This window comes from Propithecus coquereli, unplaced genomic scaffold, assembly GCF_000956105.1.
Source record: "Propithecus coquereli isolate 6110/MARCELLA unplaced genomic scaffold, Pcoq_1.0 Scaffold38, whole genome shotgun sequence".
Taxonomy (NCBI): domain Eukaryota; kingdom Metazoa; phylum Chordata; class Mammalia; order Primates; family Indriidae; genus Propithecus; species Propithecus coquereli.
In genome coordinates this window covers 4,013,047-4,027,904 of record NW_012149507.1, presented here as the reverse complement: position 1 = coordinate 4,027,904, position 14,858 = coordinate 4,013,047, and the positions used below count along the sequence as shown (strand labels likewise).

Below are 14,858 nucleotides of genomic sequence, written 5' to 3'. Positions count from 1 at the left end.
AACTGTTTCAGGTTCCCTAGGATTAATAAATTTATTAATACTTAAGATTAGATCTACTTAATGGCTATATGATTTTCTGAAAATACTCAGAGCCTATTAGCATGTTTCAGAGAAATGATGCACTGTGGGCATTGCCTTTGCTGACTGTGCTCCCAAAGCCAGTGTCTCCCATTTCTCCATGCTCAAAGTTACACTGCATAATTGGTTTCTCTGTCTTTCCCACTGCCTGTGACTACTCAAGGAGAGAGATAGTCTCAGTTATCTTCGTATCCTCAGCATTGTGTCCAGTGCCTGACACTGCTCAATAAACGTTTATTGAATGAAATGAAATCAAGATTTATTCTTCTATAATCATATACTAGCTCAGTGATTCTCAACCCTGGTTTCACACCAGAATCAATGGAGACGCTAGTAAAAATGACTGCTACAGAGGCAGGATTTCTAGTATGGTGGAATGAATCGTTCATCAGTTCTTCTCCCCAAAATGCAATGGTAAAACGGGACACATTGTCAGAAACAACCAAATCAGGGCTCTGAAAATCAATGAAAGCCATACACTACACTGAAAAGTGGTATTTATTAAAAACAAAACAAAACAAAAAACCTACTGAACTTCACATATAAGCAGTGAGAGTCTGTGTGGCATTCCTGGTTAGGATTCTCCTAGCCCCCACTTCAGTCCATAAGGTAGTTCTACCAAAGTGGGAAAACGTCTGAAAAGGAGAGTTCACTGCCAGAGGGGGCTGACTTGATTCAGACGAGAGCATAAAACCCCACATCCCAGCACGTCCCCACATCCACTGTGAGTTACAGGAGCAATCTAGGTGACAAACAAATAAGGGAAGACCAGCAGCTCAGCTAACCTGAGGTTGCCATTGTGGTTGGGGCAAGCAGCAGATTGGCAGATCAGCCAGAAATTTACCGGGAAGATCTGGAAAATAAGATCGTCATAGGGGCCTACATAAGCTCTCCATAATACCTGTGTAGGAAAAACTGGAGAAGGCCAAGTTGTCCACATATCACTGGCTGATTGTAAGCCTGTTCACATGCAGAGGAGAGGCAAGAAAGCCTACAGTTAAGCAAAGCTGGGACTTACTTAAAACCACCTGCACTTTAACTGTGCTCCCAACTTACACATAGATCTATTGCCAGAGGGTGGAAGCTTTACTGCCTTGAGACTTTTGGGCACAGTATCTGACCATTCATTGACTGGTCAGTTATCTATGCAAACACAGTGTGATCCCTAGGAATTCAGGCTTAAAAATCAAAACAAGAATTTAAAAAACAAACAAAACTGAGCAGAGACACCAGCAGCCACACAGTGCAGGGTAAAGAGATTCTATCAATTTGTCCAGGCAAGTTATCAAACAAAACCAAAATACAGCAAGAACACACGAAGGGAAAAATTCAGAACCCTGAATTTCAACAATATATTATATGACATGTTCATTTTTAACAACAACAAAACAAACAAAAAATTATGAAACATACCAAGAAATAGGAAAGCGTGATTCACACCAACAGAAAAGAGCAGGAAACAAAAATTGCCTCTGGGTGGTCCTTGAGGTTTGATTTAGCAGTCAAAGTCTTCAAAACAGTGATTATAAATATGTCCAAAGACTAAGGAAACCATGTTTAAAGAGTTAAAGGACTGTATTATAACAATGACCCCAAAAATAGAGAATGTCACCAAAGAGATAGAAATTATAAAATAGAATCAAATGGACATGCTGGAGTTGAAAAGTACATTAACTTAAATGACAATTTCTCAGAGGGACTCAACAGCAAATTTTAGATAGAGAAAGAAAGAATCAGTGAGCCTGAAGATAGAAATTATCCAATCTAAAAAACAGAGAGATAAAAGAATGAAGAAAATTTAAAAGATCCTGAGAGACCTGTGGGACAATGTCAAACATATCAATATGTGAGTAATGGCAATGCCAGAAAGTGAGGCGAGAAGGGGCAGGAAAATATATTTGAAGAAACAATAAACTAAAACTTCCCAAATTTGATGAAAAATATTAATCTATGAATCCAAGATCTTCAACAAACCCAACTAGAATAACACACAAAGAGATACATATACACACCTAGAAATATAGCCAACCTGTTGAAAGCCAAAGCCAGATAGAAACCCTGAAAGCAGTAAGAGTAAAATGATTCATCACACATAACGGAACAATAATATTATTAATGGCTGACTTCTCACTGGGAAAAATACATGCCAGAAGGCATTGACATGACACATTTAAGTGCTGAAAAAATGTCAATCCAGAATTCTATATCCAACAAACTATCCTTCAAAACTAAATGTAAAGATATTCCCAGACAGAAAAAGACTCAGAGAATTCATTGCTAGCAGACATGCTTTACAAGAATGTTAAGGGAAATCTTTTAGGCTTAAAGGAAATGACACTAGACAGTATTTTGAACCCACGTGAAAAAATGAAGAGCACCAGAAAGTAAATAATTTGGTAACTACAAAAGACAGCACGTGTATACACACACACACACACACACACACACACACATATAGAATTCTCTTAAACTCTTTTTTTTGTTTGTTTTTGAGACAGAATCTCACTCTATTGCCTAGGCTAGAGTGCCATGGCGTCAGCCTAGCTCACAGCAACCTCCAACTCCTGGGGTCGAGCAATTCTACTGCCTCAGCCTTCCAAGTAGCTGGGACTACAGGCATGCACCACCATGCCCCGCTAATTTTTTCTGTATATTTTTAGTTGTCCAGGTAGTTTCTTTCTATTTTTTTAGTAGAGACAGGGTCTCCCTCTTGCTCAGGCTGGTCTCAAGCTCCTGAGCTCAAACAATCTGCCTGCCTGGGCCTCCCAGAGTGCTAGGATTACAGGCGTGAGCCACTGTGCCTGGCCCTCTCTTAAATTCTTTAAAAGAAATGATTGCATAAAATACTGATCACATTACATTGTCAGGTTTTTAATATACATAGTTGTAATATCTGACAATAGTACAAAGGAAGGGGGGAAGAGGTGAAGCTATATTAGACAAAATTTCTATATTTTACTGGTATTGTTAGTTTAAATCTGAAGTAGATAGTGATAAGTTAATATGTGTACTATAATTCCTAAAGCAATCCCTACAATAATGCTCAAAGAATATAGTCAAGGAACAAAATAATTAAAATTCTATATTAAAAAATCTATTTAATGCAAAACAGCAGTAAAGGAGGAACAAAAGAACAAAAGAAATATGAGATATACTAAAAAAAAACAAAAATGGCAAGCAGACATAAATCCAACCATATCAGTAATTTTATTAAATGTGAATGGAATAAAAACTCCAAGGAACATGCAGAGATTGTCATACTGGATGGGAAAAAAAAAGATCAGATTAAATCAATTATATGCTGCTGCAAGAAGCACACTCTAAAGACATAGATGTGTTAAAGTAAAAGAATGAAAAAGGTATAACATGCAAATATAACTATAAGGAGCTGGAGTAGCTATATTAATATAAAATAAAATACACATTAAATAAAAACATCATTAGAGACAAAGAGGGACATTCAATAATGATAAAAGAGTTGATTCTTCAGAAAAACATAAAAATTATAAATACATATGTACCTAACAGAGCCCCAACATACAAGAAGCAAAAATGACTGAATTAAAAGAGTAAATAGAAAATTGAAAAATAATAGTTGGAGACTTCAATACTCCACTCTCAATAATTAATAGAGAAACTAGACAAAAAAAGCAGCCAGAATATAGGAGACTTAAATAACACTATCAATCAACTTGAGCTAACTGACCTTTCTAGAATACTTCATCCAATGACAACAGAGTACCTATTCTTTTCAACATTCTCAAGGAGAATTCATATGCTAGTCCACAAAACAATCTCAATCAATTTAAAAGGACTGCAATAATAGAAAATATATTCCCTAACGATAGAAGAATTAAACAAGAATCTATAATAGAAAGAAATTTAGAAAATCCACAAATATCAGGAAATGAACAACATACTTCTAAATAACCTATCAGTCAAAGAAGAAATCGCAAGGGAAATCAGAAAATATTTTGAATTACATAAAAACAAAACCACAACATATTAAAATTTATGGGACACAGGCTAAAGCAGTGCTTAGAAGGAAGGTTTACAGCTTTAATTATCTATATTAGAAAAGAGGAAAGGTCTCAAAAGAAGAAAGGTCTCAAACTCAAACTTCCACCATAAGAAGCTAGAAAAAAGATTAAACACAGAATGAGCAGAAGGGAGATATAATAAAGATTAGAGTGGAATTCAGTGAAATATAAAACAGAACTACAAATAGATAAATCAATGAAACAAATGTTGGTTCATTGAAAAGATCAAGAAAATTAGCAAGCCTTTCACTAGATTGACCACGAAAAATAGAAGGCAAAATTATTAAAGTCAAGAATGAAAGAAGAGACATCACTAACAACCTTACAGAAATTAAGAGGCTCACAAGAAAACAGTATAGAGCCTTTATGCCTTTATGACAACAAATTAGACAACTTAGATAAAATGGAAAAATTCCTACAGACTCAAGTTACCAAAACTAACTCAAGAAGAAATAACAAGTATGAATAGACCAATAACAAGTAAAGAACTTGAATGAATTAGTAATTTAAAATTTTCCCACAATGAAAAGTCCATGCCCAAATGGCATCACTGATGAATTTCATCGAATATTTAAAGAAGAAAAAACATTAATCATTTCCAATTGTTTTCAAAAATAGAGAAGGGAACACTTTCAAACTCATACTACAAAGTCAGTATTACCTGATATCAAGGCCAAACAAAAACATTACAATAAAAGAAAACCTCAGACCAATATCCCTTATGAACATAGATGCAAAAATCCTTCACAATATATTAACAAATGGAATCCAGCAACATATAAAACCAAGCAAACATTATCCCAGGAATGCAAGGTTGATTTAACATTTGAAGATCAATTAGTATAATATACCATATTAATAGAATAAAGAATAAAAACCACATTATCATCTCAATAGGTGCAGAAAAAACATTTGACAACATTTAGCATTCATTCATATTAAAAACTCTCAATAAAATGGAAATAGAAGGAAACTTCCTCAACCTGATAAAGGCCATCTATAAAAAATCTACAACTAATATCCCACTTAATGGTAAAAAACAGAATGCTTCCCTCCTAAGATTGAAACAAGGTGATGATATCTGCCGTTGCCACTTCTCTTCAACATTGCACTGGAGGTTCTAGTCAGGGCAATTAGTTAAAAAAATAATTGAAAAGAAGTTAGTCTACCTTTCATTACAGATGATATAATCCTGCATGTAGAAAATCCTAAGGAATACACACACACAAAATGCTAGTACTAATAAATGAGTTCAGCAAGGCCATAGGATGCAAAATCCAAACAAAAAAATCAATTAACTTCTATATACTAGCAATGAATAATCCAAAATAAAATTAAGACAACTCCATTCACAATAGTATTAAAAAGAATAAAACATTTAGGAATAACTTTAACAAAGAAGTGTAACACTTGTACATTGAAAATTACAAAACATTATTATGATAAGTGAAAGAAGATCTAAAATAAATATCCCTTGTTCACGGATTGGAAGATTCAATATTGTTAAGATGGCGCATTTTTCAAAATTTATCGATAGATTTAACATGATCCTTATCAAAATCCCAGCAGAGTTTTTTCTTTGTAGAAATTGACAAAGTGATTCTAAAATTTACATGGAAATATGAAGGAACTACATAGGCAAAAAAAAAAAATTTGTAAAAGAACTAAGTTTGAGGACTTACATTCACCAATTTCAAAACTTTTTATAAAGCAACAGTAACAGTGTGATAATGGCATAGAACAAGCATATAGGTTAATGGAACAGAATTAAGACTCCAGAAATAAGCCCTTAGTTACATTTCTGGTCAATTGATTTTTGATAAAGATGTCAAAGAATTTAACAGGGGAAAGGATAATCTTTTCAACAAATGGTGCTGGGGCAATTGTACTGTATATTCATTCATGAAAGGGTGAATTTAGAACTTTATTCAACATCATACATAAAAAATAATTCAAAATGGATCACACCTCTAAATACAAGAGCTAAAATGATAAAACTCTTAGAAGGAAAAATAAGAGAAACTCTCTAAGGTGTTGACTCAGTCAAAGTTCTTAGATATAACACCAAAAGCATGATTTGAAAACAAAAAACTGACAAATTTTATCAAAAGTAAAAAGTTCCGGTCTTTGAAAGACAGACACTGTGAAGAGAATGAAAAGACAAAGCACAGAATGAGAGAAAATATTTGCAAATATATCTGATAAAGGACCTGTGTCCAAATTATTTAAATAACTATGACAATTCAATATTTGTAAGAAAAAAATTCAATTAAAAAATGAGGCTGGGCCAGGCGCGGTGGCTTACGCCTGTAATCCTAGCTCTCTGGGAGGCCGAGGCAGGCGGATTTCTTGAGCTCAGGAGTTTGAAATCAGCCTGAGCAAGAGCGAGACCCCGTCTCTACTAAAAATAGAAAGAAATTAATCGGACAACTAAAAATATATAGAAAAAATTAGCCAGGCATGGTGGCGCATGCCTGTAGTCCCAGCTACTCGGGAGGCTGAGGCAGGAGGATTGCTTGAGCCCAGGAGTTTGAGGTTGCTGTGAGCTAGGATGACGCCACCGCACTCTAGCCTGGGCAACATAGTGAGACTCTGTCTCAAAAAAAAAAAAAAAAATGAGGCTGGGTGCAGTGGCTCACACCAATAGTCCTAGCACTTTGGGAAGCTGAGGTGGGAGGATGGCTTGAGGTCAGGAATTCAAGACCATCCTGGGCAACACAGCAAGACCCCATCTCTACAGAATATAAAAAAATTAACCAGGTGTGGTGGTGCACGCCTGTAGCCCCAGCTACTTGGGAGGCTGAGGCAGGAAGATCTCTTGAGCCTAGGAGTTTGAGGGTGTGGTGAGCTACAATAACGCCACTGTACTCTAGCCCAGGTGACCAAGCAAGACCCTCTCTCCAAAAAAAAAAATAGGTATTTCATGAAAGAAGATATACAAATGGCTAATAAGCACACAAAAAGATGGTCAACATCATTAGTCATTAAGTGAATGCAAATCAAAACCACAAGACTCCATTACATACCCACCCACTATAATGGTTAGAATAAATAAGACAGAAAATGATAAATGTTGGCAAGGATGTGGATAAACTAGAATCCTCGTACATTGCCGTGAGAATGTAAAATGGCATAGCTGCTCTGGAAAACAGCCGAGAATAGTTTCTTATAAAGTTAAACATAAACTTAGCATACAACCCAGCTGATATTTTAGAAAGTACAGGAGAAAATTGATTTCAAATATTATGGAACAATCACCTCTAAGATTGTGTTATTGTTATAGTACCACTGAAATCTTCGCAGGTTTATTTCTTAACTTTCTGTAGCAATTTTATTTATTCAACAAAAAACTTAGTGAGCATCCACTACGTGCAAAATACTGTGCTTGACACCAGGGTGGGAGCAGGATACGAAGATAAATTTAAAACTCCTGTTTTCTGAGAGCTTTACAGTCTAGTAAGGAAGTGAATCTATCATGTCAGTCAAGGAAGAAAGGACAGGAGAATGCAAGGAAGGCAGGCAGATAAGCAGAAAGACCAGTGCAAACGAATTTTGAATTCACAGGTTTGAGAGGGAATTTCTGTCTGGGGTTATTAGGGAATCCTTTGTGGAAGAGGTGGACATTGAAAGATTGGTAGGATATCCCAGGATAACAGACAGGTATGTGCTAAGGCTTAAAAATAAAATCTCTGTTTGTATTGCTGACTTATCTATATATTGTCATTAGATTTTACTGAATGGCCACAAAAGAGCTGAACACATTTTTATTATTCTAACAATGTTTTCTAAAAACTGCATCTTTATGAAGATTTGCAGCCTAGTACTGTTACACATACACGAAATGCTCAGCTGTTTATCAGAACAGAGAAAGAGGCCATGGTTTTAAAGAACTTTGGGTCAGCTTCCTCTTGGCGGTCTTGGCTCCAGTTAGCTACTCCTCCTTAGGGCTTCTGGTATCTGAAGTTCCATCTTCAGGACCCTGTGGAGAGTCACTTGGAGTTTGTGTTCTCTTTTCTCCTTTCGACTTTTCTATTGGCCATCATTCCTCCTCCTTGAAAAACAATACTTTTCTTTGGACTTCTGTTAAAAGGTTGTTTTGGATCTACTTTTGATTTAGAACAGCTTCCTTTTGTGCTCCTCCTTTGATACGGGCATTCTGTTGGCCTCCAAATTTTCTACTGACTTTTCAATTCTTCTGTTTCCCAGTCTCGATACTTACGGAAGTTTCAGGAGAACATCAAAGTTAGTGGACGAGTAGGAGGCTGAAATGAATCCCTTTGTTGCTCATATACTTTGGAGAAAAAGTTTCTTTTTAGATACAAACATGAATTTAGTTACATCACTCTTGAAATTTACTGATATGTAGTCATAATAAATAACCATCCCTTGGCTTTTCTTTTCTTTGTTTCTTTCTTTTTTTTTTTTTTGCATTATTTATCTTACACTTACCTCTTTTTTTCCTCTCCATTTCACTCTCTTGGCCAAAGAAATATCTCATTTTTAGTTTTCTAAAAACTACTTGAACAGGAATATAACCACAATTTTTCCCTTCTATTTATTGCTTTATTTTTTCCATGATTTAAATTTCCACTGACAAGTAATATTTTGCCCTTCTTTTCAGAAACTTTCCACAGCTAATGTATGGCCATGATCTAAAAGCAAGTGGGGGCCTGAACCACTTCTCAACATGAATGTAGAGCAGTCATATGTTCTAGAAAGCACAGATAGGTAAAACACTGAGAGAGTTAAATCTCTTATGGTTCTTACCTATATTTATCTTTCAGTTTTTATGCATTTCTGACTATTTCAGAAATTAATTTAACCAGACTAGATTATGGTCCATTTTGAAGCAGGAATAGAGTTTGCTCCATATTTCCTAGACATTATAGTATACAAGACACTTGACAAAATAATATCAGGAGATGCCTTATGGAGTCTAAGGTTGTTTCTTTGTGGACTGAATTGTCCAGGGTTTGTAAAAATTAGTCTTATTAACTTATCTACAAAGCAGCCCAGACATCCACACCCTACCTTACTTTAGGATGGTCACTGGGGTTGACTAGACATTGCATGAAAGTTATCATACTCATTTGAGGTGCTCTTGCTTTTTCATTTCATCTAGAAAGACTGCTGTGGAAAAGCTCAAGCCTATTGCAACGGCTCCCTTGGGCTTCCAAAGTCTAGAGATCTCCGTGGGGAAGCTCAGTTACACCCCACTGCCTGGCCAGCAGGAAGGTGCTGACTTTGTGGAGGCCAAGGCCCTGTAGGGACACAGCTAACATTTCACCTCTGAGCCCAGGGAGGTAACAGCTTTGCCCTTCCTCCACCTTTGGCTGACTCATTCTACTCCCACTCTATAAGAGGACATGCCTTCCTTCTCACAGAACGATTCACCTGCCTAGGGAAGATTAATGCCACTCTGGAGGTATCTCATGTCATCTAAACTTGATTTAATCTGCATAAGACCCTGACAAATAACGTTTTCGATGTAAAATCAAGCACAGCAAACAAAGAATGAAACAAATCTTTCTGGGCCTCAGTCTACTGTATCTGTGAAAGGATTTAGCTTAAATTAGATGAACTGTTGGTCTCTTCTTGCTTTAATATTCCACAGTTCTGTGAACTTGGTATTACCAGGAGTGAAACTCCTAGCTCTCTCTCCACAAACAAGCCCTGTGTTTACAGTTGAGAGAGTGGGAGCAGAGGACTGGTACCTGGTGAGGACCACTCTCCTTGGATTTAGGGTTGGTCTTTGGGATTCAGAACATAATGCAATGGTCTTTTATTAGATTTCTGCTTTCATTAGATTTTCCTCTGACCACCTACCATACAGGAAATAATGTGACTCATCATTCTGACACTTAAATACTGGAAGACAAACCCCAAAATATTTTATTTATTTTTGTTACCTAGGAACCATGGTGCTTTTTCCATATATATAATAAATAAAATGTATTTAGAGAAGAGACAATAAGACCATTTCTAGAGGAAGAAAGGTAAGAATACAAAACCTTGACACATTAGCAGTTTTTTAAGCAAACTTCATTTCCCGTAACAGTCTATCGGCTCAATATTTTTTTATAATTCAGATTCAGCCACTTCAATCTACAGATGGACTTGAATCTCCATACAACTATGGTTATTTCAAGATGTTTTTCTTACTAAATACCATAAAAACACTAACAATAGAATAAGGTATTTCTTAAACATGACATGAAATCTTGGGGAATGGAGAATAAGTAAATGGTTCTACCATCATCATACCACCTAAACAAAGTCTTAGAAGATTCATTGTATACAAAAAAATCTACGCAGACCTTTTTGCATCTTCAAAACTCCATGGTCAAGGTGCTAAGGAGCTCGGTAAGAAGTCTGATGGAATTAAGAATTCTGTGATAACTAATTCATCCAAAAATCTGGCCACTGCTCACTACATTCTCCCTTACAGCACATCTGGTGCTGGCTGGACTGGAGCATGAGCCTCCTAAGTAGGGGACTTGCTTCTGCTTTTGCTTCATAGTCTGCTTTCCACACAACAGCCATGGTGATCTTGTTATGACTTAAGTCAGATCGTGTCGCCCCTCTGCTCAAAAACATGATGGCTCTCCCCTTTAACTCAGAACAAAGACTGCCTTCAATGGCCCACAAGGCCCTTGGTGTTCAGCCCTTCCCCGTCCATCACCATTCTGACATCTTCCCACCTAGGCTTTCTGTCACTCCCCTGTTCCCTCACACTGGCCTCGATGCTGTTTGTTGCTGTAGGGCCTTGCAAAGGCTGTTCCTGATGCCTGATAAGAAAGAATTTATCTTTCCCCCAGATAAGCTCATGGCTAACTCCTTCAGCTATTTCCTGTCTGTGCTCAGATATCACCTTCTCAATGAGGCCTAACAGCCCTCTTGAAAATTCCAACTTGCACCCCTGCCCCACCTACTGGATCTCTCTTACTCTACTCTGTTTTTTATTGCTTCCATAACATTTATTACCTTCTGGCATAATATATAATTCTACTTAATACAATATAATTCAATATATTGTGATATTGTGAACTATCATTTAGTAATTTATCCCAACCACCTAGAGCAGTGCTTAGCACCCAGGAAGGACTTAGTAAATAATTTACTGAATGAATGAATAATACCACCTAAACCTCTCTGAGTGTCCCCCATGTGCCAGCCACTACACTAAACATCCTACATGATTATCTCTTAGACCTCACAACATGAAGGACAATCATTTCCCTCATTTTACAGAAATGGATATGTAGAAAGTCAACATAATCCCAAGCCAACAGCTGAGGTCAGGACACAAAAACGTCCACAAGGCAGTAGATTTCTTTATTTCTTTGGTAACAGTTTTTAACAGTATATTGGGGTGGGAGATGGAACAAGCTTTCAGGTTCGCCTCCCACCCCAGTCCCTGCTGTGTGTAGTGGTCTTTATTTTTAGCATTGGTATCCTCTGTCTGAATTAGAACTGGTTTAAATGTTAGTATGGTCTTCACAAAGTCTAGTAGTTTCAAAAGAGGATATTATCTGGGCAATATGTGGGGCGAATTGATAATGTGACACAGGTGTAGGTGAGAAGCATGATTTAAAGTTAGGGTGCCCTGGGAGAGAGAGTCCCTTGAGCCTCAGTGTTCTCATCCCCAAACTGGTGTCTCTTAGGGTTCTTTGGAAGTCTCTATGTTTGATTCTAAACAGCGATTGAAGCGTCTGTTTGGTCCCAGCCTTGGCATTCAGGATCATTCCTCGGATTTTCTTTCTTAGAATTGGGGCCCTTCTGTCTATTGCTCCCTGCTCTAAATCTTGGTTATTTTGGTGCTCAATAGCTTCTCTATGAGAAGAGTAAATAAAAGAGAGCATAATGCAAAACTATGTATTCAAGAGAAATCTGGTGGCAATGTGGTCAAGGGGAGATGCTGACTTTAATTGGCATCAGCACGTGCCGGAAGGGAGGGGCTTGGGTAGGATGTGGGCTCAAATCACTACTCTGCCACTTCTTAGCATGATGAAAAAAAGCCATTTAATCTCTTTGGTCTCCAGTTTTCTCACTTGTAAAATGACGATAATAACTTCTACTGTTCAGGGTTGTTTTAAAGACTCATAGTATAGAGGATGTGATGTTGAACTGCATCATATGGGCTGAATTTTAATTTGTTTAGAATAAGACAACTACGTGTCTATCATTACCTCGGAGGGTTGAGAGACAACTCTAAATCCTCCTGTCATCCAAGAAATCTGCTGTGTTGTTCTCTGGTTTTTGAAAATTATTCATTCCTACTTATTGAGTATAAGAGAGTATTCCTTTTATAATTCCCATCTTAATGTGTGATCCAGCTTACTCAAAAGAATGGAAGGTTCCCCTGCTTTCCGTAATACCACATTTTCTGTAAACATTTGCCTCATTTCATCCCAAGTCCTTATAATATCGGCATTAGGAAAGAGGTCCTCAGGTCACATGCTGGACTGTCTGGTCTTTGTAGACTTTCTAGAGCAGTGGTTCTGACCTCCGTTGAGTCACAGAATTCTCTGAGAATCTGATGAAAGCTATGGTATTTCTCTACAGAAAAAATTCTCATCTGTGCATAATTTCGCACATAATTTTAGATTATACAAGACTCTACTGAAACCCACTCATGTACAGAAGTTAAGAACCTTGGCTTCATGTTCACAAAGTGGTCATGAGTACCATTTCTCCTTTAATCCTTGATAATATTCATTGATTATTAACATAAGACAATAATCTTGTCATTCTGAGAGTTTTTGTTTTCCTGTATTATTTTCTTTACTTTAGTTTTTTTCTTCACTGTGACCAAGAGTAAAGTCATTTAGAATAAGCCTTCTAGAATTTATTTTACAACCCATGGCTCAGAATACAATCGGTAACTGATCTGTGCTGCAGCCACATTGACACTGAAGGAGCCATTGTTGCCAAGACTCACTAAGGTCAGCCAAGCCCTGAGCACATACAAATCTCCATAGTTTCCACTGAACGCTGAACAGCTAACTGCAAAGCAGCGGCTAAAATTAGACCAAGCCTAGTGCTTGCATACACTCCACAAGGTTTCAAATCTCAGGGGTTTTAATCAACAATACTGTTCTCAATCCAAAGAGAGTTATTTCATTTAGCAGGGGAAAGTTGTTTCATTCTGAACAAGCTAAAGCACAACCTAAATGAATTATGAAGACTTTGAAGTGTTCAAAAATATTATCTGCACCTGTTAGTTCTAGATCTAAAAAAAGAAAGGCTAAAATACCTCCAGGATTGGGTTGGCTTTCTTTGTCTTTCACACTGCATCATACAAGGGAAAAAATATTGGCATTTTCTTCCCCCTCTTGTTTCTGGGTCAACATGTTTTTACCAAGAAGTTTGAATTGTTCAAACATAGCAAGCCATTAATAAATACCTACTTACATAAACATGCATAGTAGGAAGGAATAAGATATGAGGTTGAATATAGAAAAATAATTACAGTTCCATTCCCTATAGAAAGTTTATCATCTAAGGCTCTTTATAGCTAAAATGGCTAGGTCTTCCAAAGATTATATAGAGCAAATGTTTTCTGAATAAAATATGCTCATGGGTTCAATTATTAATGTTTCATATATCAGGTTATGAATAAATATGAATATTACATACATGATTAAAAAGGATTTATATAATTTTAATACAAAATTAAATAGAGTTGAAGAAATAGAGATCCTTTACTAATACAAATTCATAAGACTCTTTAGATTCTGAAGCACTGAGGAAGTTAAATAAGTACACAGGAGTTATGTTAACAACTGTATGCTAATGAAAATACCCATCTTCTATAGACCCAGCACAGACAGTCCAGGCAAATGGATACTTAAAATGTAATCCTCCTCTATTATGAGACAGCTGCTTTCCTAAATGAGCTTCTTAAATGTATCTGTGGAACATTTTTCAGGGGAACGAAATGCTGCTGTCACATATACATGATGTTAATTCCTCCCAACTTTTCTTTGAAGCAAGTGCTAAAAGGAATGAATTCGCTTCAGTGACAATATTTCCATATTTGTAGCCAATGTGAGATCCTCATGAATATCCCATGGCAGAATATGACCTATGAAATTGAGATTGCAAAATGATCCTGTTCCATTTTAAATGAAATTTCAGAATGTTGCCATCATACATTCCAGGTAAACCCCAGCAGACGCTGGCTCTGTTACTGAATCTAGCAGAAGCTCCCAGGAGGTCACTGTCACTGACAAAATGATGGCTGTGGATCAGGTGCTCCTAAAACCCACCAGAGATTTAGGAATTTCTGCCTTTAGAAACCTTCCTTACTTCTATTTGTACAAACCACTCTATTATTTCCTCAATAACTTCTTAGATTCCCAGAGTAAAGCACCCTTGGCAATTGCCCTACTAGATATTTTGTGGACTTAAATTTTGTAAGACTTAAAATCATATTATCTTCATAGCAAAAAATGCTAGATGCTTTGGAGAAGAGGATTAGAGGTAGCGGATGGTTATTTACCACATAGCCCAGAAATATCTATGTTTTGAATATCAGCAATTCCTTCTGTGGACTATAGTTAGATTTTTAATAAAAGTTACATGTATCTTGCAAGTGTTTTTTAATCTCTATGAAATATTTCATTCTGAACATTGAGAAAATAAAAATTGCCTTGGTCTGAGAAAGGAACTATCTGCCCAACATTCATTATGCTAGAACAACAGACACAGATAAGCCAACTGCAAAGCTAACAGGAA

The 14,858-nt window shown here is 36.7% G+C and overlaps 1 protein-coding gene across 1 annotated transcript in view; it reads right to left on the bottom strand.

Moving 5' to 3' along the window:
• The window catches only part of MYOM1 (myomesin 1), a 184,578-nt gene that overhangs the window by 155,569 nt on the left and 14,151 nt on the right, over positions 1 to 14,858 (bottom strand). The gene's annotated exons all lie outside the window — the stretch shown is intronic.